The 23,537-nt window shown below is 37.8% G+C and overlaps 1 protein-coding gene across 7 annotated transcripts in view; it reads left to right on the forward strand.

Annotated features, from left to right (window-relative positions):
• CCSER1 (coiled-coil serine rich protein 1) overlaps window positions 1-23,537 on the forward strand; it is a 562,640-nt gene that overhangs the window by 25,459 nt on the left and 513,644 nt on the right. Inside the window, exon 1 of one of the 7 annotated variants that reach the window (XM_015861338.3) lies at window positions 2,677-7,247. The exons of the other annotated variants lie outside the window; for them this stretch is intronic. The gene's annotated coding sequence lies outside the window, so the exon portion shown is untranslated. Of the gene's footprint in view, window positions 1-2,676; window positions 7,248-23,537 lie in introns of those variants that run through there. 7 annotated transcript variants of the gene reach the window in all.

Here is a 23,537-nt window from a genome sequence, read left to right on the forward strand (position 1 = left end):
GACTTTCCAGTGTATTTCCTGATACCCTCAAGATATGGTTGGCCTCATTCTTAGGACTTGTAAAAATCTGTTGTGGTGCAGATGGAGAATTGTTTAGAAACAGCTGAACAGCCTGTTGGCAATGTTTTTCCATAACCCTTCTTACTGTCCTGTGTAATAAATGCAGGCTCCAAGCTTTCATCTCTGTGGGGCTACGGTAGTTCAGGACTACAGGGCTGCCCATCCCAACCGAAAGGTATTTTTGCATTATATAGCAGAAAACTACCCAAACTTCAATATCATAACACTAAACCATTATTTTTAATTTTAGAAGCAGTTTTCCATAAAACGATAGTGTTGCAATTGTCATAAAATGCTACTTTCAATGGCAAAATAAATTCCCTAAGAAATGTTGAAAATACTGCTCCAAATGCTTTTAAACATATTGTTTAAGATGGAAAATGCTGAATGGTTTAAAGTGTTTATTATGGCAAGGAGGCCAAAAAATATCTTAGACAGTTGTAAGTAGCGTGTGATTGTGTCTCCATACAAATAGTCTTAATACTGTGTATGACCCAGTCATTTCATTATTCAGTATTTTAAAATGGAGAGGACATAATGATCAGAGAGAATTACACAGATGCTTTTGGTTGTGTATAAGTTAATTAGCTGACTGACATGATTAAAACTAGCCTAGTGTACAGACTTTACGGGTGTATGTACACAATTTGGGCTTGGTCTGATTCACTACTGAATTGATGTGGTGCTGCTAGAAGGTATGGGAGAAATAATGCTTTGTTCTCAGTTGCTGACCAGCAGAGTTAGTGGACAATTGCACAAATAACTGCAAGCAGTCAGACCAATAGTTCAGTGAACTTTTTAAGTTGGGAGTTTCCTAGGAGTGCTTGAAGTTAATCATTAGCTAAGTGCTTTGCTGGAGCAGGGCCAAGGTGCTCACTTCCTCAAAGGATCCTGCCTCTATTTATCTTAATCTGTTTTTCAGTCTATTGTTAACAGTTTAAGGGGGACCTTCTATTTTTTGTTGTTGTTGTTTGTTTTATTCAAGTAGATTGTCTCAGTGTCAGGCATTTTATTTTATTTTTTTTTCTTGCTAAGTGTTCTCTCTTTCCTAAAGTACATGCAAGTTTAAAGTCCGCTGCATGAGGAACTAGCAGCACAACAGGAGGCAAAGGAGAAGGTGAGACCAGGGCAGGACAGGTGAGCTTCAGTCAGATCAAACAGTTATTTAAGCTTGTATGGATCTTGATTCAATTACTGTGGTTAAACAGGACAGCTGTTCACAAAGCTGAAACTACACCAGCATCTAAAAATGTGTTTTTTGAACACCCACTATTTACAGTATGCTTCTTTCTCTTGTAGTATCTTATTCTCAGAGCTCTTAATTGAACACCAGGGGTATTCATGCAAAAGAAACATACCACAGAGTACAGCAGAATGGTCAGAGATGCTTCAGCTGTGATTAAGGCAACAGTATTAAATGATAAAATGTTTGGAAGTTGACTATTTGAAAGAGCTACATCTCTTTATAATCTCATAATGCAAGTAAAATCACATATATAAATCAGAGTAGGCCACCCAGTTGCCAAGTGTTGCTTGTCAGAAAGGACATAAAATAGAAAAATATTTTAATGAACTATAACTCTTTCCTGTATTTGGATTTAGAATGGAGACAAACATAATTTCTTTTGTAGAATAATCTCCTTGAAGCAAGTTAGTGGACTCAGTGCACTTTGAAGCTTCCTTCCATCAGAGAATAATATGTACCTGTATCTGTAAATAGAAATAATTACAGTGTCTGGATGACTGATTTCATTTATTTATTTATTTTTAGGAGCTGTTCTAATGTCAGAAACACACAAATCTGTAAGATGAGTGAAATGCGAGTAAGGAAGCCGCTCTCTTGCTGAGAATATTGAGCTAACTAGAGATGCGCAAGCTCAAGCTTTATTCTTTGCTTGCTTTCACTTGATGAAATAGCTTATAACAATAAAACAAAGTGCATGGTGCTGAGAGTGGAAGTGAGAACAGCAGCTTGCTGATGAGCTGGAGCATCCTCTGGGCTGTCTGTAGACCCATGCAGGAGGGTCTGTGTGGATTTGTGGGGCTACAGTGCTTGGAGATGCATCAGGGTTCCTCCAGCTTAATGCAGCCTTTGCTCGGCTTTGCTTTAGGATAATTTTGAGCTGGCACACTTGCAGTGCAGTGCATCCTGCTACACATTCCTATGTACATTATTTAAAACTGCCTGAATTTGGGCTGTTTGTTTAGGCTTATAGTGACCAGCTTGAGATTTTCCTGCTGATAATATACAATGTCCCACTTATGCATTATTCTGTGCCATTTATGGACATACAAATGTGTTTGTGTTGATTTTTTTTTTATTATTATTATTTTTTTTTTTTGACAAGCATTTTCATGGGTGCTTTCATCTGTTACTTGAAAACCAATTATTTTAGATTAAAGTGGAAAACATTTTTCATAGAAGTGAAGGCAGAGATTAGCAGACCATTTCCACTTTTGGATTTAAAACTTGTTTTTTTGTTTTTTTGTTTGTTTTTTTGTTTTTTGTTTTGTTTTTTTTTTTTTTTTGGGGGGGGGGGTGGAGCTGGACAGGTAGCATGTATTTTCTGCAAATAATCAAATTTTGGCTTTGAGGGGCATTGCTTTGTTAAGTTTAAATGGAAATTTTTCATCCCATGTCTGAGGAATATTCTTTCCATTACTTGCAGAATTAGTTAGTCCATTTAAAGTTTAATTTTATAGTCTGCTGCTGATTTTATGCCAACATGTGAAGTCAGAATGAAGAGTGGCAAAGCTAATTGTAGACTCTTGTACTTAATCATTCAGAGACAGCATTTGAATGTGTAAAATTCAAGGTACTCTTAGACCATTTCATTGTGCTCGATAAAGATATATTTGCTCAGAAATATTAAATATATTCTAGAGATGCTTGGGAGATTTTGAAGAAAGAGTCCATTGCAAATTCACTCAGACCTCTCATTCTGTCAGGTAACTATGAGCATAAAAAGTATGCCATTTTTTCAGATGCATTTTCTCTGCTTCTTGACTTCCTAAGGTGAGAAAGACTGAAAATTGAATGCCATGTTGTGACCTTCTAGCTTTTTGCGTACTGGTCTACATCAATCACAAAGATGTGTGTGTTACATCAAGTACGTATTTAAAATACAGTTTGAATAGAGAGATGCAATGGTGAGATGGTGCAGAATCAATAAAAATCAGCCACAAGTCTTGCTCTATAGCTGCATTGTTTCAATCCAGAGAAGAGAATGCTAGAATTCTTGTTTACAGAGGAGTGAGATACTAGAAAGGTAATCGCTAAGCGAGTTCTCCTGCAGAGCCTGACTTGCATTGAATATTGTCAGCTCATTGCCCTGTAACTCTGAATCTATTTCTTTCCAGGATTTTTCCCCTCTCAAGACGCATTAACATCAAATGGTGTCAGTTTTGTATGGTACAATGCATCCAGTTGTGGGGAGTGATCAAGTGTAGCTAATGATACAAATTTCTAACTGCTTGGTGGAAGCTCTGTGCTCCTTAAGCATCCCTATGATGTTTTTTTTTCCCACTGAAACTCCTTGATACAATTGGGAGCTGTGTGTTTTAAAGCCAGCTCTTTGAATTTCCTGTAATGCTTTGGTGGGTTTATACCAGTTCTCAGCTGTACAAATAAAGCCCTCCTGACAGCCATAACATGTTGTTACTAACCCTCCTTCAGAAAGAGTACGAGGCAGTGAATGTTAAAATTAAATGGCACTATTACAGTAGGTAAAGCTTTGGGAGTATTGTCCATATGTGGTAATAGGCTGTATTGCTTCTGGTACCAGATTCAGTGCATTGAATAGGCATCTATTTGCATGGTTCAACTGATACTGGGTTCAGATAAATTTCATCATTATTTTTTGAAGTCTTAATGCTTCTCAGTCTGTAGTTGGCACCATCTGTCAGCTATTCAGTGACCAGTATAAAATGAGCTGGTGCTTCTGGCTTGTTTCTTTGCACATAGGTAAGTTTGTGCTGTTAGCATCAAGCCACAAACAGCCTATTCAACCGAAGCATCTTCTCCCAGGGACTTCCTTCCTAAGGCATACTTTTCTGTTTCATGGCTCATAGTTATGCTAGTTGTCAGCAGAATATCTTTTAACTAAACAAAACATTTTGAAAAAATGATGTAGATTTTTTTTTTCTTGAAGCAATTTCAATAGGAACCCTAAAAACATACTTCTAGAATAATGATTAAAGAAAAAAGTGAAAACATGAATTGAAAAAAACAAAAAGCAATACAAAAGACCAAGCAGTTAAGTAGTCATAAGACTTGGGATTAACCTTGTTCTGCTGTTTTGACCTATGGGAAATGTGCTGGGGTGAGAAGTATTCAAAAGAGTAAGTGAAAACATGCAAGTACTTATTAGCCTTTCAGATTGTGTATGGGTGTAGGGAGGTTTTCTTAACGGCTGTATAGATTGACTGAAAAGAGAAAGATTTCAGTAATTTTGGAGCATTTCTAGTCTATTTCCAAATGTAATGTGATGAAAGCTTCCAGGCATCACTGTATGAAACAGATCTTGTACCATCTTTTTACTATCCTCAGCATGAGCTCAGGGAAGTTGAAGCTTTGGCTGTAACTGAGGTTTTTTTTTTTTTCCCTGTGATTTTCTCTGGCAAATGGCCTGCAAGAAAATAGCCTTCATTTGTGCTTTAGGCTTAGGGTCAGCAAATAATTTATCAAATGCATCTGCCATCGCAGTGCAGAAGAAAGTGGGGGAAAAGGGGATGAAAATGAATTGGAAAAAAGAAAAAATAGAGGTGGTTGATGCTGAGGGCACAACGTTTTGCTTTTCTTTTTTGGCTTTTTTTTTAATGTATGTTTTAACCAATTTAAGTGTGATAGAGGAATTTATTTAGCGGCTTCCTTGGTGTGCATGTGTATATGTATTTTTTTTCTTTATGAAAGGAAATTCAAACATTAAACTCCGTACATGTCTTGCCTTCAAGCCCTAATCTGAGATGTTCTTCCATCACTCTGTAGAGGAAGCACAAGAAGTGATTCAAGAAGTAAGACCTGAGAAATACAAACTTCTGTGTTCATCCTTAAAGTCTGAAAGACTTCTGAAAGTGTTACAAATCCTCACGTATTGCTCCTTAAGGCTGTGTTTAGGGGGAATAAATACTGTTCTCTCGAGGTAATGCCAGCATAGACCAGGGCTTGGTGTGAGCATTTATGAAGTCTTCCCATTCACATGCCTTGAAACAACTTGCAGTCCTATTTGGGGTATAAGTTGAATGGAAGGGAATATTAGCCGCTCATATTATGGTATATATCTTAGGTTTGGCTACTGCTTGATACACAGTTCTCCTATTTGGAGCAGTGACAGGGCAACCTTACATGTGCATGGAAGTTAAAGTCACAAAATAGCACAGACTGCTCTGCAAAATCTGTTGCAGAGTGCATGTGAAGGAGAGCAAAGCCCTTGTGTAACCTTGTGGTTACAGGAAACAGATTCTGGGACTAGTATGAAAGCTTCCTGCAAAAATTTGGAAAGCTGTAAAGGCTGAAATGTGGCCCTTAACTCATAAGAGGACAAATTTTAGCCATTCACTCTAAAAGGAAGGAAGAAATAATTTGTTTGCAACTCTGAGGAAATGGTAGAGTTCCCTTACACACACACACAGGTGTTTCCTGGATAGACTGTGACATATCAATATATTAACATATAGTTTTGGCCATTATATGGAGCCAAATAGATGAAGGGGGATGAATGGAGTTTATTTTTCTTAGTCTGACAATCAGAGGTACAGAGCAGATTTTCAGTCACAGTATATATTTCTAGTGTTAGTGTTACTCATTTTGTTAAAACAATTTTTTTTTCAACATGATGCTTTAGGAAGAACAGGGATGCTTTTTATCATAGAATCCTTAGAGTTGGAAGGGGCATTTAAAGGTCATCTAGTCCAACTCCTCTATAGTGATTAGGGACAGCACAGCTAGATTGGGTTGCCTGTGACCTGATCCAGCCTCACCTTGAGATTCTCCAAGAATGGTGCATCAATCGCATCTCTGAGCAACCTTTCCAGTGCCGTAGTACCCTCGCTGTCAAAGACTTCTTCCTTATATTTAACCTAAATATACCCTCTTTGAGCTTGAAGTCATTTCCCTTCATTCTATCACCACAGACCTTGCTAAAAAATCTATCCCCTTCTTTCCTATAGCTCCCCTTTAGATACTGAAAGGCCACTATCAGATCACCTTGGAACCTTCTCTTCTCCAGGCTGAATGGCCCCAACTGTTCTAGCCTATCCTTGTAGGAGAGGTGCTCCATCCCTTGGATTGTTTCTGTGGCCCTCCTCTGGGTGCACTCCAACAGGTCTTAGTATCTTCTGTACTGAGGGCTCTACGTCTGGATGTAGTACTCTAGCTGGGGCCTCACCAGCACAGAGTAGAGGGGCAGGATCATCTCTTTTAGCCTGCTAGTCATGCTGCTTTTGATGCAGACCAGGACATGGTTGGCTTTCTGGGCTTTGAGGGCACACTGTTGGCTTATGTCCAGCTCGCCATCCACCAGAATCCCCAGGTCAGGGCTGCCTCCAATCCTTTCATCCCCCAGCTAGTGTTGTTAGTGAGGGTTGCCTTGACTCAGGTACAAGGTCTTGCATTTGGATTTGTTGAACCTCATGAGGTTCACCTGGGTCACTACTCAAGTCTGTCTAGGTCCCTCTGGATGGCATCTCATTCTGCTGATGTGTCAACTGCACCCCACATCTTGGTGTCATCAGCAGACTTGCTGAGGGTGCGCTCCATCCCACTGTCAATGTCACTGATCTAGATATTAGAGGGTGTTGGTCCTAGCATTGACCTCTGTGGGACACCACTTGTCACTGATCTTCATCAAGACATGGAGCCATTGACCACCATTCTCTGAACTAAATCCTGCAGCCAGTTCTTTTTCCATTGAACACTCTGCCCATCAAATTCATATCTTTCCAATATGGAGAGAAGGGTGTTCTAGGGTACTATGTTAAAGGCCTTACCAAAGTCAAGATAGATGACGTCAGTGTCTCTTCAGTTGTCTGTTGATGCAATGATGACATCATAAAGGGTCCACAGATTGGTCAAACAGGATTTGCCCTTGGTGAAGCCATGCTGGTTCTCCTGTATCACCTCCTGATCTTCCACGTGTCTTAGCATGTCTTCCAAAAAGAACTGCTCCATGGTCTTTCCCAGCACAGAGGTGAGACAGGTCAATAGTTCTGAGGGTCATCCTTTTTACCCTTCCTGAAAATGGGTGTGCTGTTGCCTTTTTTCCTGTCACCAGGGACTTCACCTGATTGCTATTACTTTTCAATTATAATTGAGTGTGGCTTGTTGACTACATCAGCTAGTTCCCTCAGGGCTCTGTAATGCATCTCACTGTAACTCATAGATTTGTGGATGTTCAGGTTCCTCAGATGGTCATGAACCTGATCTTGGTGTACAGTGACAGGGATGTTACTGATTCCCTCCTACCAAACCAAATGTTTGAGGCCTATGTGGCAAGCAGTTATCTAGGAAGATTGAGGCAAAAAAAGTTAATTAACTTCTCCCTTGTCTGTTGTTAACAGCTTGCCTGTGACACTCACTGGAAGGGGTTATTCACTCCTGGACTTGGACTAACAAACAATCTTGGTCCTTAGCGTCTCTGACAAATGCTTATTTAGGTTATCTTCTGCAGAGTGAAGATGAATAAACCATTTGAGACCTGTTTATAAATGAAACAGAACAAATTATGAGAAGATAGTGTACTGACACTTTATTTTTTTGGGGGGTGTTGGATGTTCTTAAATGCTGTAGTCATGATTTGTTATACTTATTTTATAATGATTTGTCTTAGTACTGGAAACAAGGAACAGATCTTTAGAGATAGATTTGATCTGCGATCTCACTATTCTTTTCACTTCTTGGATGGTACTGAAACACACACATCTATGACTAATAAACTTTCTTACTGGAAAGCAGCATGTCTGAGCAGCAGTGTGACTGGCAGCCCTAAGGATTCCTTATTTCCAGCTGGCACAGAATGTGCTGGTGTACCAGCTAAGCAGAATAAATTGATGAGAATGCAGGCTATGCCCCCTGCTGCAGGTGTTGTTTCCTCTGTATTTCCCTCTGCAATTTCAGGTTCAGCTAGACTCCTAAGTGCTGATTTTTAAAAGATTTCTCTTGGCTGGACTTCTGTGAAGGATAAGCAGAGGAATGCAGTGCTGCATGGAAATTTCCCTTTTTGAGAACTAGGGGATCGCCTGCCCTGTGTTTGGGTCTTCTAAGGCATTGCTGAGTGCTTAACTGTTCTGCTGCGTGGCTAATGCTCTGCTGCCAGGTAGAATTCCCACTGCTTGCTTGGAGTACTCAGTTGTAACAACTCAGTTGTATGAAATGTGTTTCATGCTTAGTAAACAGGCCACTGAGCTAGCTCACCTATTTTTCCAGTTAATTTAGTACTTTACTACTCATGGATTGACTGTCCATTTCTAAATCTGGTGTGCATTCTGTACCTTTTTTTTCTGTCCATGCAGCACACTTCAAAAGGGTTTTGCTAATTACAGTTCAGTAGTTCAGACCTATTGTATGTCAAGATCATTCTAATTGCGTTTTCAGCAATACAATTGCTGAGTGTGATGGTGACATGTATGATTTTTTTTTTTTTTTTTTTTTTTTTTTTCCCCATTGGATTTGCTGCCTCTCAACTTGTTGGAAAAGATTCTTCTTTGAAATTCAGCTTTGTTATGATATATGAGGGCTGCTCCAAAGGTAAAATTCCTCCTATTTTATTGTATTGGCCCACGGTTTTATTGCATTGGCCCTCTATGCAGCTGTTGGTATGGCAGTAGAGGTTGAACATGTCTGCCAGTACTCCGTTATGTTTTATTGCTGTGTGACAGATGGCAGTAGAGGGCAGTCTGAGAAATGGTGTCTGGTGTGGAAATGCAGATGAAGCAAAGGTGTGAATTCCTCCATGCAGAAAAAATGGCACCCACTGGCATTCATTAACACTTGCTGAACATATATGGAAACCACATAGTGGATGTGTGCACAGTGTAGTGGTACATTTCAGTGATGGTGACAGTGGGTCACCTCAGCTGGTGCTGATTTTTATGGGAGCAGCATGGAGGCTCTTGTTCATTCCTGGAGAAAATGTGTAGCTTGTGGTGGCAACTGTTGAAAACTGTTGTTTTGTAGCTAAAAATTTACCTTGTCAAATACTGTTATCGTGCTCTTTGTATCTCTTGCAGTTTCCGTGTAAATAAAAGGAGGCATTACTTCCATAGTGACCTACATAGTGTGATAGAAGTTAATTGATAAATTGCTACTCAGAATCTCTCGTTCAAAGTGAAGACTGATGAGGCCTTGCATACTTGACAGTATGCATTTACTGCTCATTGATGTTTTAAACATTTGAGTCAAGCTTTTGTGAATGTGTCTATAAGAGATGTTTTCTTCCTTTGCTTCAAGCACTGTTATTACATCTCAAAGCTGTAGTTGCCACACAGGTTCAGAAAAATGAAATCTCTCATTGAGCATTGAAAGCAGTTGTCCAGTTGTGGAAATGGTGCCAGAGGTGTTCAGTGCCTCACAGTCAGGGCTTGGCATACTTATTTACACTAGCAACCCCATAAGGAATACAAAAATGCAAATCTAATTCGTGATTTCAGTGGTTTTCAGTGCAAGATGTGCTGGATTAATATGAAGATGTGTTGAAATACTAGGCTTAGTTAGGCTTGTTTTAGAGGACTAAGACATCAATTTCAGAACTCAAATTTAAATTCAGTTAATTTGAATGAAAGTGTTTTGTTGAGACATCAAATTGGTTTATTTTGCTCTGATTTATTTATTTATTTAGAGAGGCACTGCCTGGCAGGTTGGTCCTTGGTCAGATCTCTGCTGGGAGCTGTGAATAGGGAAGTTGTGTCCCAGAACTCCGTTGTGCTGAATCAGTGCCATCTTCATTGAAGGTGTTGTTATCTTGGCCAAGTGCTGGCTGTGCTTCATCCTGTCCTAGAACCTTCCAGGTCGACTGCCAACTTCTGTTGCCTCCTTATCTGTGTTTGAGCAGATAGCTGCATTAGCTAGCTGGGGAAAATGCTGCATGAGAAATGAGAGGGGTAGGTAGTGCTGCATAGAGAACAAGTGATCTCTCACAGGTCCTGAAGACAAGAAACACTGTTCCTTACTATTGCTTACTGTGCAGTTGACAAACTTTAAAAAAGGATTTTACTGAATCAGTTTTCAATTTGTACAGTGAAGCAACTGATGCAAATAGGATCAGGGAACCACTTTAAATATATAGAATTTAAGGATGTGAGAATGACAGACAAATAACAGTTACTGAGCTGTGGGGATGTAGCCTTGTGATGGAAAGAAAAGGAATGGGAGCATATGGCAGGTGAACAAGGAGGAGGTGGATGTTGTGGTGCTGTGGAGTGAAATTATGGTGTCTTTATTGTGTTCTAATGCAGTCTCAATGAGTTCTGTGCTCTAAAAATTGATCAAAATGCTGTGGATTTTAGGAAGTGAAGCTTCTAGGATGTGTGGTGACAAACTTCCCTGCTACCTCATAGTTTTTCTTGCTAGCCTGTGATTGATGACAGCTTCTAAAGCTTACTCTTCCGTCTCTACAGTACTCCAGTCTGGCACCACCCCAAAACACATTTGGAATGGCTAGAGCTGTTAGCTGGATGAGCAGCTGGTAACATGTTTGCTTTGTGGTGGCTTTTTTTCTATGATATTTTGTTTTAGATTCCAACTGCATTCATTTATTTCTTCAAAAACTGTCTTGTTCTGCTAAGCCTTACAACTGGCAACTTGCTTAAGAGAAAGAAAGGGAAGAAAGAAAGAAATGAGTATTATATGACAGTATTTACAGTAAAAGCTGGAAATGGCTTATTTTTTGTTTTGATTAAGCTAGAGTAAGATTTTACTCTGGGACACTGGCTTCTATAGACATATATTTATTGAATAATGACAATTATCGATGACTGCAAATAATTGGTTTATTTTCTTACAAGCGAGAAATTGATTTTTTTCACTTGATAAAGTCCATAGCATAGACAGTTTTTTTTTGTGTGTGTGTATGTTTATTTATTTTTATTATTTATTTATTTATATATATTACCCAAGTATGTTCTTCTTTGATTAATGTTGCATTCAGGGAGATAGACTTCTTGTATTTTATTTGCTTACAGAAAAGAGGCCGGGTAATATAGACAGTGGTCTTTTCCTTCATTGAAGCTACAATTGTAATTTGCTAGTGATTATAGCAATGGACTAATGGAGCTGTCTGAACTTTGCACTCCTCCAGTAAGATTGTACAAGCTTTTTCCTTATTTCAAAAAACAAAGATTAGTGGAAAATTGATTGCACTTTGCTGTACAAGAAGTAAATTTAACTTAGGCTTCCTGCATATAGATTTATACACTTGTTGAAATTTGATGCCCTTTCTTGATGAGGTGAATGAATTTGATTCTCAGAACTCCAGAGTTCATAAATTCTTCCCTCAATTCCAAATGTGAAAACTGATTTGAGCTTTTGACAGTTAAACACAAAGTTATACCCCATGATTCAGTTTATCCTGATGTCATAATATATAATATAATGTCATCTGTAAAGTGTTGTGTTAACACCTGTGTAGGGCTCCAGGATATTTGGATGAACATTTTTGAAGAATGTATTAATGATTTTATGGAGCAGTATTTTAGTAGCACATTGAGCTGTAACATTTACAGTAGAAATAAAGTTTACCTTCTGTCTTAGACCAGATAGGTTTGTTTTTTTTTTTTGTTTTTTTTTTGTTTTTTTTGTTTGTTTGTTTTGTTTTTTTTTTTCCCCTCCTCTACTGACAGCATTTAGTGGACATTCTTTATCTCTTGCAAAGATCATCCCATATGTCAGCTGAATCTGAATTCTGCTTGGAAACATGAGAATACGAGGCCATGATTTATACCTCTAAATTGCTCAGTCACTCTTGGTATTAATTTTATTTTACTATTGTGTGTAATCTAGTGTTTGGTAAATTCTGTAAGCCAGTTTTACTTTGGAGCAAATAGATGGGTAGATAGTGGACCAGACTTCTGGGAGTGGCATCTCAGGTTTCTTTAATGTTTGGATAAGAGTACTTAAGAGGACTCAAACTAATGTTCTCTCTGATAGTATAGTTCAGTTCTTTAGACTTGTTGAGTGGGAGATTTTTCACAATATAGTGATTGAGTAGAATATTAACATCAAGAAGACTTCATTAAAATGCTTGGCATTTGAATTGAAAAGGAACATTCTGAGAGACCTTCAGCCTGTTTAGGAAAAACGGATGTGATCGTTTTTATTATAAAGACAAAATGAATAAGATTTATCATTCATTTTTTAAAGCCAAACTCTCTACAGTGGATTTTCAAGCTGATCTCTACTGAGTAAAACACCTGAGCCTAAGGTGGATTTTCTTGCAGACAATGGACTAGCTGAGATTACTTATGATTGATTTAGTTAGGAGTTTTTCTCTTTTATGAGGGAAAAGGTGAGAAGAAATACAGTATTATCCAACTAGTAGATCCTCTGTCTGCCTCTGGTGGTTTAGGAATTCTACAGAGTAATAAGAATTTTGAGATTCAGATGCTCTCTTGTGGTAGAAAATAATACTTGAATATGTTTATCTTTACGCTTATCAAGGAAAAACAAATTCTGCTTTGTTTGGGGTTGGTTTGCTTTTTTTGTTTTTTAAGGCTAATGTGATTAGAGCAGGAATTCAAAATGAATTGTTTTATGTGGTTTGTGAAACCATACTTACAGCTAGATGTCTTCTCACTTGAGATAAAAAGAACAGTGTGTCCGTTTTTAAGCGATACTGGCACAAGGAGGACTGAGTTTTAACTATTTCACTTGTTCCAATCTGAACTGTCACTCAACTTGTCTTCAGTACTTTAAGAGCTGCCTCCTTCCTAAAATTTAGGAAGCCTACCACTTATTTGTTTAATCAGTATTCTTTTTTCAGAAGGATCCTATTTTACTCTTAGAAAAGAATCATTGCAAGTATTAAATGATAGTGAACGTAGTATCAGAAGATTAAAGCCTAAAGCTCATTTTCCCTTTGCAGATATAGCAGTTCTTTGTTCTGGTCCACATTGTGTCATGGGTAGTACTACAGTCCTCACTGACTATGAATCAAATTAAACATAGAAACCACAATATTAAAGAGGCCGATAACTGTCTGTGTTCACAGGCTGCCCTGAGACCTGTTAATGGCATAACTGCAGCATCAGGATTCTGGGCTCTTGACAAATTGTACAATTTAAAAACCCTCAGGGAAGAAGTAGATCTATAAATACTACCTGGAATTAATTTGTTCAGTTATGAATGTAAGACAGTCTTGGAGAGGCAAAAATAATTCTTCAGAAACTGGAAGAAAAAAAATGTGAAATAAAGCATGACAGTGGCTCCAGATTCCTGATCAGGTATCCATAGAGAGATGGCAAAAGATAATACCAAAAGCTGTGACTCTGAACATTTTGAAGTAAACAAAAGCATCATTCACATTTTATATTTTGCTTAAACAGCTTAGAAATATTTCCTGGTAGAGCTACCTGGATAGAAACAAATAGTCAGGCTATTGTAATGTGCACATGCAGCTCTCTAGACTTGAAAGATTAAGCTTCCAATATTGAGGTGTAATTAGGATCTTGAATGTTTACTTTTAGCCTTCTCACTGATTATGTGAAATGGGTATGCTTATGAAGCTGACATTCAGTGCTTGTAGGTGGGCTGGCTTGTCATGCACAGAAACCATGTGTACGTGAGGCATAACAGGAGCTGACTCCACATTTCATAAATCTCTTGTCTGTGTTAAGTCCACTGAACCAATGTAAGACATTCATGTTGTCTGAGTTTCTGTTGTTATAGGTGCTGCCTTTTCAGGGTGTTTTCTGACATCTTTAAGCAACGTAATTTTTTCTGTTCTGAGAAAGGAGGAAAAACTCAGGCCAGTTTTCATTTGTGCTAAAATCAGCATTTGTATTCAGGTACCAAGTCCCATCCTAAAACAAATTTTACAGTTCAGTTAATAAGCCGTGCAAAGAATTTATAATAGAATGGTCCATTTAAAGATGATCCTTTAATTACTACGACTGTAGGAAAATCTGTATTAGTAAGATAGCACTCAGGTTTGTTGAGCTGTTTTTAGGAAAGCTCACCAGAGGAACCTATCCTTTCCCAGGTATCCTGCCATCCAATAGTGAATGCTGGGTTGCACTCATTGCCATAGCTAGACTATAGTTGCTTTCATGCTCTAACAGCCAGCTGATATTTGGCCTTTCTTTGTCAGATCATGAGTACTCTGACAAGACAGTCATTTTAATGTGAGCATTTTAGCTAGCACTTAAACACACATGATTAACTAGCAATCAGACACGTGATTATTACCTATTGTATTTCTCTGTTTCTAAAAATAATTTGTTTGGGGCTAGTGATGAAACCTCTCATCACTGTCCATCTAAAAATTTAAACAATTGAGCTTAAAATATAAGTTTAATCAGCAACAAGGCTTTTGGAGTCAGAAAAAATTAAGACAGAAAAGACTGTTAATATAAGCAAATGCATTAGGGATTTGCCTATGATTTTTAGAATGCACTTTCAATAAGAAGGGAAAAAAAAGATTTTTGGAATCATTTTTTATACTAAACAGAGCATTTGAGATAACAATGAGAATAGTGTATTTGTCTTTCAGGAGCTAATCTTTTTATAATGGCTTTTCTGATGGGTGTTCGGCCAATGATATTGACCACTTCAGTGCTACTGAGACATATACAATGCTTTGAGTATTGATGTGTGACATTATGACACCTCTTCGGTTAAACAGACATGTATAAAATTGATTTAAGTAAGGGGTATAGTTTTAGATGGGGGCTGGGTAAAAGCTGCACAAATATTCCTTAAATCATTTTTGTTTGGATTTCATTAGTCACAGGTGTTTATTAGTTAGCATTACTTTATTTGTTTAAAAAACAAAAAAACCCCAAGTTTTAAACTTTTTCCCTAAAACCCCAGCAGTCAACAGCATGGAACAACATAGTTCCATTTCTTTTACTGTATTAGAGAAGGTCGGAGTAAGTGTGTGGTGGTTTTTTGTTTTTTTTTTTTTTTCCCAAGTGGATTGATAAACATGGCTGTAACATCTAGTAATGCAACCTGTCTCACTTTGTTGTAAAATAAATCTTATATATTGGACATCCCCTCCTGTAAACCTTCCTTTGGCCTGAGGTGGAGAGTGGGGAATGACTGACAAATGCTTAGTAGAGATTTAAGCCTGAAGCCGTAGGCTTGCATTCTCCTAGACAGCTGCTCCTCCAGGTGGAGTCATTGACAAACCCTCTTAAAATCCACCTTCGAATCATCAGTATGCTACCTTTGACTTGCAAGCATTTTTGTACTGTTGTAAAAGTCAGTAGGTAAGCTACTTTTACCCCGTGTGTACTGCATGCAGTTCATTGCTATTAAACTAAATAACAGTATTGATTTTTAGGTGCTAGGGAGCATGTGTGCCTGCACAGTTCAATTTGATAGCAGTCAGTCATCTCTAGTGCTTTGATACTGATATAACCAAAATTACACTTCAGATAGAGATGTGTAGCTTACAGGACTGCTGTGCCATAAACCTGATTACTGTCAACTGCTATACGGTTTTCATAATCTTTCTGTGATTGTCATGTATCAATAGCTGTGGTGGTGTCATGTGTGCTCTCTAAATCTTACTAATAAGAACAGCATCAAAGATGTTACAGAAATCTGCAGCTTTTACTACTAAATTGTGACAATGTGGTGTTAAAAGTGTTCATTGTGAGATGTCAGTGGTGATCTATGACTGTGAGAAGCCTCTTAATTTATGAAACCACATGGGCTGTCACATCTTCCTTTTCAGACTTAATGGATTCAGATTTCAGATTATTTTTCATTGCATTCTGTTCTCGGTTGCTCATTTTAATTTGCCGTTCTGATAAGAAGGCTGGAATAAAACTGGAAGAAAAATATCAAAAATAATTATCCTTATCGCCTCAAGATGGATTATGTGCTCTTTCTCTGTTGTCCTCAATTCAGCACCTTTATTCTCACCTTTTTCTCCTTTCTATGTTTCCTGTTTGGAACTGGGCTTTTTGTTCGCATTTTCTTCCTGTTGCTTACTGCATTGCTCAACTCCTGGGTTTAGGGAGGTGATGAGTCTTATTTTCACTGCTCGGTGATAGGCAATGTAAATTTCTTTGAGACAAATTGTTCGTATAGAGCCTTGTCTCTGGCTCTAGTACAGTCCAGGTTTTCCAGAGTGCTTGCTGCTAGATGTGATGCTAATCTCTGGTCTAAACAAAAACTTTGCATCTTTGATTCATCTTCTGTATTTTCTGTTTTGTATTCTTTCCTATTTGAGGGGCATGATGGCCTTTCTTTTGCTACTGAATGTATCCTATCATCAATATTGTCAAAGTCGTGTTAAGAATATGATACAAGCAAGTTAGAGAGCATTTTGGTTGTTGTCTTACTGTTTTAGATTCTGAGAGGAAAAAAAAAAAAAAAAAGAAACAAATTATTTCAAATCTCCCAAAACAGAACATCTAAGAATTGGTGCCAACTTCTCTTCAAGATTTTGCCTTGGAAGTATTTCCTGTTTGGTCTTGTGTTCCTGTACAGTTCATCCCTAAATGGGGAAATGACTCAAATGAGTATTCCTGCCTAACAGTGCAAGCATTCCCCTCTCTAATTCAACTTCCATTTTGCTGCTGTCTGTCAAGAGCAACTCTTAAGGCTGCTTAACAGTGTTAGGTGGGTAAAACAAAACCCAGCAACAACAACAAAAATCCAGATTATTCGATAATGTCTGAGTTTTGTTTGCCTTACTTGAGTTCTCATGTGGAGTACTGCAGTAATTGCCTTTGTAATCTCCATGGTAGTAATATCAGCTGCTGATGTTAGGTTATACTGGTATTCATCACTTGGGCATACTCCTCATTGCCTTGAAATTTCAGTGTCTCTGGGGAATCTCGCCCCTGCCCAACCCCAAATCTCAGCTTTAGAAGTTGTGGAGGGAAACTTAGGTTTGTGTGATTTAGTTAGTTCATCCCTAATGTCTGCTTCAGTCTCTTGGAGCTTGGGGACTATAGGAGTCATTTTGGCTATTCACTCAAAGAGCTTTGGAGCAGGTTTCCGGTCATTGAATGAGGTGTGAATGAGGGTTGGTGCCAGACCAAGAACAGCTGTGCAAATATATGCCTTAAAGTGTTGTCCCTTGCTTGAAAGCTTGTTGCAGGGGCTGAGTTTAAGAAAGTCAGAGTAAGGTAGCTTGAGAGCAGAGGAATAAAAGCACACATTCAGCTCTTCTTTTGAACAATGTTTTATCCTTCCCCAGCAACTTGAAGGCTTGCAGGTGACATAAGAATTGCTGATTTGATAAGTACCTCAGGATTTGATATTGCCAGGTACCTTCCGTTCATCTGTGTTGTGTGTGTAGCAAGTACAGATAGGTAATAGCTTAAAATTGGCAACCAAAAGGCTGTTTGGTGTCAACTTGAGGATTTTTATCAGTATCCGTGACATGGAAATAGCCAGTAGTGCTGTTTTGTTGTGGGCTGAAAGCTTTCTGGTGGGCCACAGTATGCTACCTATAGTGCTTTATTCTATTAATCAGTTTCTGATTAAAAAATCAGTATAATCTCAACTGCCTTTTTATCTCCCCTACATAACTTTAGGAATACTTCAGTAGTTTGATTTCACTTCAGTTTTTAGTAGCCTTCTTACTTAACCTTACTTTCCTTGGTATTTTCCTCTTGAAATTTCTGTGTATTTTGTTCCTTGCTTTGGAATAACAATCTTCCTGGGCAGAGATTATTGTCTGAGAGTTGGTTGCCCTCTCTGTTTCATGGGTGTGTTTGCTTATCTGTTTCTTTCTTTAGTACTCAGTGTAAATGGAGATCCTTAAAGCTGGAGTCATAGTATATCAAGATGAGACAGTGACAATTGATGTAACTTATTAACCTGAATATTACAAATATTTTCTTGCGTAGCTTGCTCAGATCCAACGTGTGTGGGTATGTGCAAGTGCCGTGCGCATGCCTGTTTTATTTGTATAAAGATGAAAATAATTTCAAGCAGACATTCCAACATCTGAGCTTTGACATGCCAGTGACTTCCTCATTCAGAAAACATAAAGCACTGAGCTGCCGTGTTTGTTCATCCATCAGACTTTAATATGTATGTTTTGTAATCCTTCTCAAAGAATGTAATAAACCCAGAGGTCTCAGTAAAAAGAGCAGTGAAATGCTAAATATTCTTTTTGTGTGTTGAAAGCAGATGAAAGATAATAAAACTAACCCACCAGTGTCCAAATAACCACTTGCTTTTGTGTCAAATTAGGTTATTCAGCTACTCGTGTAAAATGGTGTCTTGTAAACATAGTGTCTAACATGCTGAGGAGTGGGTAGTAGTGGAGGGCTGGAGTTAGCAATAATGAGAGGTTCAAGGATATATGAAATCATAAATTTCTAATTAGCACGTTAACACATGCAAGGTTTTGATGGGCACATTTTGGTTGTGTTGGAGTATAGACAGATTGCACGTTTGATGCTGTAACCAAGAGTCTTTTTATTATATTCAGTCAAAGATAATTCTGAAAATATTTATTGTTTCTGGAGGTTAGGACCTTAATACCATCAAATCTAGAGAGTGAGAAAGATGTGGAAATAGTGATTCTTTACTATCCAGTCTGTTAAATAAGTCAGGGCCCTAGTTATGTAGTCAGAAGGGGAAACAAATACAGATACTGAGTGAATGGTATAAAACATGGCCATGCATACATGTGCCCTAGATGTGATACTCGGTGCTAGAGCAGTTTATGCATAGTAAATGCAAGATAATAAACAATGTAAGTGCTTCTCAAGTTATGTGTTATTATCCAGACAGCATAGTAATCTTTTAGTCAGCAGTTCTTGTTAAAATTGAAGCATATGTTCTCAGAAGGCAGCAGATGTATTGTGTAACAATTAGCGACATAACTGTGCCACTTGAGGATTTGAGATAATACCAAAATAATACATAATTAATTTGTGATGCATACGTAAGGCTGATTTCCTGTTTGTTACTGTTTGTCCTCACTATTTATTGTGCATTCTTGGTGTTTTCCAAGGTTTTGCTGCTTGATAAATCTAGAGCCCTTACATAAAAGAATTAGCCATTTTAGTGCTAGAATGATTAGATGACTTTATCAAGATTGCACAAGACACAGTACAGAAGCTGGGGTAAGGCCAGAGGTGTCCTAAAGAAGCTGGTTTCTGCCAAGAACTGTTGGGGAGCTACCCAGGGGCACAGCATCTGCTATTTGACAAGGCACCACCTTGGAGGCAGTGCTAAATGCCATTATCTATTCAGTTTCTTTATCCCGTTTTAGCTTCAGTCTCATTTATCCCTCTGTAGTAATATATATTCATTAATAAAAGAAACATTGGTTACTAGCTCATAATTTCAGTTTTCTTTGCTGGTGGGAGTTGCTTGCTTTCTAACAGTACTGAGTATTGAGGAGGTGGAAGACAGGTATAAATTGTCAGAATAAGACGCAAAGTAATGGAACCAGGGGAAAAGGCCCAATTTCCACTGCAGGTTTTGGTAGATTGACTTCAGTAATCTGTATAATACAATGTCAATTGAATTCCACTAGAAACAACCTTGCTGTGAAATATGGAAGCAAGTGTACCAGTTTAATAGGATATATTATTTAAAAAAATAAAAAATTGGCTGAAATAGTTCCTGGGTAGTTGTTTTTACAAGAGGAATCTTGTGTTTTCATTGTGAATTGTATGTTGGCATTCATGTTCTCCTGAGAAATGCATTAATTAACTTCCTTTTCCCAGTTCAGCTTTTTTCCTCTTGAAGAATGTGTAGAAGATATGTATGTTATGTATAAAACTCTATTCAGTTGAAAACTGGTAATCTTATTACCTTATTGTATAACCATTTCCTAGTGAGGCATGTAGTTTCATGACACTTTGATTCTTAAGTTCTTGAAAAATCAAACTGTGTAAGACTAAATTAATTGCACTAATACTTTATACTTCCTCTGAGCGTGCATTGTGGCTCTTCTGATGAGACATAGGTATTGTTTTCACTAAAATGATTGTAATCAAATTTGGCATTCAGCACATCTGTCATTAACATTCCTTGCTGCTAAAGACATTAGTTGATTTGTCTTTCATTGTAATACTTAATCTTCAGGATAGTCATGTAGCTTCTCCCTGGCTTTGAAATGTATCTATTCTTCTAAGACTAACTCACTTTATTTGTATTATAAGGTGAAGCTAAAAGGCTTCAGATTTCAGGACAAGCCACCCAAAATTTGAGACCACTAATCTTAATTCCATGTTTAAGAAATGGTTCCCTGTCTATTCAACTAGAGCAACCAATTTCAGTAGTTTTATTTTTCTTACTAGGATGAAATGTCTTCTTAAACATTTTTTTTCAACACAGCTCCCTACCACATCCTTATCCCTGATTAGATATGTATGAATTTGAAGGCTGGACTAATCAGTGAATAAGGTATTGTTTGAATGGTCGCAGGCAGAGGGTTGTGGTCAATGATACTGTTCAGGTGGACTCTGGTTGTGAGTGGTGTCTTCCACATGGCAACAGCCACTGTAAATAAAGTCAGGGAGATGAAAGGATAGAGCACAGCCCTGCGGAAAAAGACTTGGGGGATACTAGTGAATGGTAAGCTTGACGTGAGCCAGCAGTGTGCTTCCACAGCCCAGAAAGCCTGCTAGGAGTGGGAAGGCCATGGAAAAATGACCAGGTAGTCAACTGGTTTTACAACAACAGAGACTGCAAGTTGATATTCATTTCATCCTTTCTAGTATTTGCAGGTTGCTTTGAAAGTATGGCCATTTAAAATTTTAGAGATCAGATGAAATGGAGTAGGACATGAAGAAACGCTTTAATGAGCTAATACTTAAAGCTAATATTTAAAGAACATCTGACTGTGGGCTTGTAGTTACTCAGTTGTGAGAGACTACATGATCAATGCGATCACAGAGCTTCATTTTTCTGAATTTTCTCTCCTGCTTATTAATAAGTTCTGTCCCTCTGTAATCCTGCAAGGTTTCTTCAGGCTCACCAGTGCTAGTAAATCAAGCAAAATGTTCCTGTGTAAAAGGATACACATAGTAGCTGCTTATCGCTCTCGTTCTTGAAGACAGCTAGGTCAACAAAACCTTGTCTTGTCTGGAGCCAGAGGGCAGTGATGCATATGTTGATGTCTCAGGAGTATTTATGTGTAAGTGGAGTAATATGTGCTTTTGAATCTATTTTTCACCTGAAAATATTAAGCATTAAAAAAATAGGTGTATGAACTGTTTACTTATTAAGAGCTGTGAAGGTTACTGGGGCACACCCAAACTTGATTTTTTGATACCTTTTATGTGTTGCAGATGGTGTTTCAGGATCTCACAAAAGCACAGAGCCCTACTGTGTTTAGCTGTCATTTAATCACAGTTCTGTGTTCTCACATGAATGTGTTAAATCTGCTTTTATAGCAGATTTTTTTTTTTTTTTTTGTAGCTCAGAATCACAAGGTATCTTGGTTTTACATTTCTTAGATCTTCATAATTGTTCTGCATACAAATTAGGTTTGTGCATAAATTTAAGAAAATAATGTATTCATTTGTTCTAACTATGTAAAATTCACTGAGAACTCATTACAACTCTTAGCCTAACTACATTCAGAGTAGGGCATTTTGGTTCGCAGTAACTACGTAATTAATCCAACCTTTAAAGTTTGTTTTTACTATTCTGTCTTTTAGTATGAAATGCAAGAAGCTGGTTGTCTAAGTCACCCAGTGAACGGGGACTAAATTATATCCTTGTTCACTTGACTGAACAAAGCTTTTTAGCATCATACTTATGCTGAACTCAATGAGACCGCGCCTGTTTTGAGAGCTGTGTTTTACTTTTAAGTGTCTTACTGACTAGGGGAGACATTATTCTCATTCTCCAAATTAAGTATGTGCTTACATGCTTTCCTTGTTTTTTGAGTTTAATTTCTTGGCATCAGTGAGCTAGTGTAAGAAAAACAAAACAAAACAACAACAACAACAAAACAACCCTGCATAACACACATGTTCAGAAGGTTCTATCTGCGAGTTCCGTGACTTGCATTTAATGCTAAAGAGAAGAGATAATACTACCTTGGAAGACATTAGGGTGGAGCTTGACTGTAGACATTTCTACACTGTACAACTTTGTTTTGATTGGAGATAACAAGGGCTTACCAGAGCCATTCAGGAGCACAAAGTGAAAGCCTTACCTTGTGAAGTTAACTGTTACCTGATCTGATCAGTTTTGGAGATGACTGTTTAAAACTATTCAGAAGTTGTGATGGAGGCAGGTTTGGGTAGCAGACCTCATTTCAGAGAGGCGATAAACTTTAAAACAAGAGACAGTTGTAAAAGAACAACTTTTAATTGAATATCTAAACTCTCATGTTGCCTGTTTATTAGCTTTTTTTTTTTTTTCTTTTTTTTTTTTTTTCCCTTAAGCAATTTGGATAAAATTAGATTTAAGTCCATTTGTTCATAGCAGCCACCATACAGCTTTCCTTTACTGGAAACGTTCTCCCTTGAGAATTTCCCCACACATATTCTTTCCTAAGGGTGGTTTTTCTCCATGTCTCATCTCCTTCACCTTTTCTTGATGTAATACTGACCTGAGTGCTAAGTCTTTGACACTAGCTGTAGATAAATCGCTGCTTTTTTGTATCATACAGTGCTAACCGGAATTGGTGTAAGTTGGTAAGGCATGTTGGTGTGAAAAATTTTAACAAAGATGTACATGGAAAAAGTTGTAGAAAATAATTGGAGAAGCTGTTTTGCATTTTAGTTAATAAAACCTTCTGAAGTCTACTCATGACGGTTAGACTAGATGATCTTGTAGGTCCCTTCCAACCTTGTGATTCTATGATTCTATGCTGTCATCTAAAGACCTTTGGCTGTTTTAAAATATGAGCTCTAAACACGAGGTTAAAAGCATTTATTTGTTTGAACTATTTATGATGTAGTACTTCATAGGTCTCTGATAATGCAATAAGACTTTACTACAGCCTTCTTTTCATCTGAATGTCTCAAGCTGCTTTCACAGAAGTAAAATACCTCTGAGACAGTTCAGTATGATTCTCTATGTAATTGAGAAGGAGGGGTTATCACAAATGTCTCAGTTGCAAACCAGTTGTTTTCTTAGAGCTTCCTAACCTCCAGTTTTCAAAGTGATATTCCAGTTTTTTAATGTGTGCATAAGCTGGGGTTGTGCATTTTTGGGGAATACTTGCTATGGCACTTGTATCTCCTGAAGTGCGCCATACTTTCTGTTCTTAAATGGACTCTCTGCTATAGAAATAAGACTCACTGTTTCTGTGTTTGATTAACAGCTCATAGTCACAATTAGAGTGTATGAATATATTTAATTACCCTGAGAATTTTCATTT

The sequence above is a fragment of the Coturnix japonica genome, chromosome 4 (assembly GCF_054131305.1).
Source record: "Coturnix japonica strain WE chromosome 4, WE-NBRP24, whole genome shotgun sequence".
Taxonomy (NCBI): Eukaryota; Metazoa; Chordata; class Aves; order Galliformes; family Phasianidae; genus Coturnix; species Coturnix japonica.